The sequence below is a fragment of the Aplysia californica genome, unplaced genomic scaffold, assembly GCF_000002075.1.
Source record: "Aplysia californica isolate F4 #8 unplaced genomic scaffold, AplCal3.0 scaffold01440, whole genome shotgun sequence".
Classification (NCBI taxonomy): domain Eukaryota; kingdom Metazoa; phylum Mollusca; class Gastropoda; order Aplysiida; family Aplysiidae; genus Aplysia; species Aplysia californica.
Window position 1 is genome coordinate 31,543 of NW_004798710.1, and position 2,240 is coordinate 33,782.

At 39.7% G+C, this 2,240-nt stretch overlaps 1 protein-coding gene and 1 long non-coding RNA gene across 2 annotated transcripts in view; one reads left to right on the top strand and one right to left on the bottom strand.

Annotated features, from left to right (window-relative positions):
* Positions 1–1,772, top strand: part of LOC106013893 — a 4,863-nt gene extending 3,091 nt beyond the window's left edge. Inside the window, exons 3-4 of the long non-coding RNA XR_001185473.1 lie at positions 291–347; positions 1,698–1,772. This is a non-coding gene — a long non-coding RNA (uncharacterized LOC106013893). The remainder of the gene's footprint in view (positions 1–290; positions 348–1,697) is intronic.
* LOC101864436 (EARP and GARP complex-interacting protein 1) overlaps positions 1–2,240 on the bottom strand; it is a 23,505-nt gene that overhangs the window by 622 nt on the left and 20,643 nt on the right. The gene's annotated exons all lie outside the window — the stretch shown is intronic.

Consider the following 2,240-nt stretch of genomic DNA (forward strand, 5'->3'; position numbering starts at 1 on the left):
CCTTTTGGGAATGGGCAAAAGTACATAATGACCCCCCCCCACACCCACCCCACTTTCCTTCTACCTGTTTATATAATATAATCATTATAAAGAGAGGGACCAGACACTCTTGGTTTGTCATTTAAAGTAACTAAAGAGGTTTTACGGCTCCATTGACACAATTTAGACGATTTAGGAATCATCAATCTTTGGGCTTGTGGAGTTATTGGTGTCATTTTAAAGTTTGTTCGTCTTACTTTCGATGAAAAAATACTGCTGTTTGTATCAAGTTGTGTGGTTTTTCTTTCCAGAATGTGCCGGAGAAGAAGCCACAGCTTGTGGAGGTGCCACTTGTTTCCCAAGTGTTGGTGAGTCATTGAATTGTTTTGTTGGGTGGGAAGAAAGTCTTCTTTCTTACAGAAATGTCGTGTCACAACGTGGTGGAATCAGGCGCTGGTCGATCTTTGGGCTTGTGGAGTTATTGGTGGCATCTTAAAGCTTGGTCGTTTGTCTTGTTTTTGATTTAAGAAACACCCATTTATCTTGAATACAAGTCGAGATATTTGTGATAGGAAGAGTGGGCAGTCGACTGCTTTCAGAGTCATCCTATGAAGAAAATGGCTGTCAAAGTTTGATTACTTTTCAAGTTTGAGAGTTCTTCGAAACTAAAAAGTTTTTCCTTTAATCGAGAGTTTTTTAAAAGTAAAATCTACACAGAAATGTTTTTAACTGGACATAAAATGATTGTATGGTTTGCTCCTTTTTTCCTATCAAACATTTAAATCGTCTTTACCTCCCCTCCTTCTTTTTTGTGTTTGTTACTCTCTTGTAGTTGCAGATGACACGGTTTTAATAGCAGGCTCCGAAAAGGACCTTCAAATGCTTCTAGATACTGTTGTAACAGAAAGTGAACGTAAAGGATTAGTGTTGAATGTAAAGAAAACAGAATGCATGGTAATATCCAAAAAAGCAGCAAATCCTAATTGTAATCTCATTAGCAAAGTTGAAAAGATCAAACAAGTCCAACAGTTTAAATATATAGGATATATGATAACAAATCTTCCGCAGAAATAAAAAGGAGGACTGCAATGGCTAAGGCTAGTTTTAATCAAATGAGCCCAATCCTGAAAAATAGAAACATATCAATGAACACCAAAATGAAAGTCCTGAAATGCTATGTTTGGTCAACCCTTCTATATGGCTGTGAATGCTGGACAATCACAAAAGACAGTGAAAATAAAATAGAAGCAACAGAATGTGGTTTCTTAGGAGACTGCTAAGAGTATCATGGAAGGAAAAGAAATCAAATGAGGTAGTGCTTGATGAAGCCCATGTGGGACGCTCACTGTTAAAAACATTCCGGAAACGACAAATGCAGTTTTTGGGACACCTGAATAGACATAAGGGTCTTGAACATCTAGCTCTCACTGATAAAATTGAGGACAAGCGAGGCAGGGGTAGACCCAGAACAACATACTTAGGGAACCTAAACAAATGGGTAACAGGGAAAGATCAGGGAAACGTAGCTTTTTTGAGAGCATCCGAGCAAAGGAATGAATGGAGAACCATGATCGCCGATGTCTTTCGCAGATCTGGCACTGGATGATGATGATGATGACTCTCTTGTAACACCTCTAATCTTCAGCACTTATTTGACCTTATTGTGTTGCAAGTGCCGTAAAATTCTTACTAAATCTGACCCACTTTCTGCCCTCTAGGTGTTTCCCCCTGCAGTTTGGAAGAAGATTTCTCGGCCAGTGACGATGACAGCTCGACTGACCCAACTCCCCCTGGTGAGTCAAAACTGTCTGCTTTTAATGTACGTCATCAGCTACCAATTTTTGCAAGACTGTAACACACAGGTCTGTGTACTGATCCCTTTTGGGAATGGGCAAAAGTACATAATGACCCCCCCCCACCCCCCACACCCACCCCACTTTCCTTCTACCTGTTTATATAATATAATCATTATAAAGAGAGGGACCAGACACTCTTGGTTTGTCATTTAAAGTAACTAAAGAGGTTTTACGGCTCCATTGACACAATTTAGACGATTTAGGAATCATCAATCTTTGGGCTTGTGGAGTTATTGGTGGCATTTTAAAGTTTGTTCGTCTTCATCTCTAATAAAAAAAATACTGCTGTTTGTATCAAGTTGTGTGGTTTTTCTTTCCAGAATGTGCCGGAGAAGAAGCCACAGCTTGTGGAGAGCGCCGTTGGATCCCAAAACTGCGGGGAGCCTTGTGATTTATCTTTTGTGT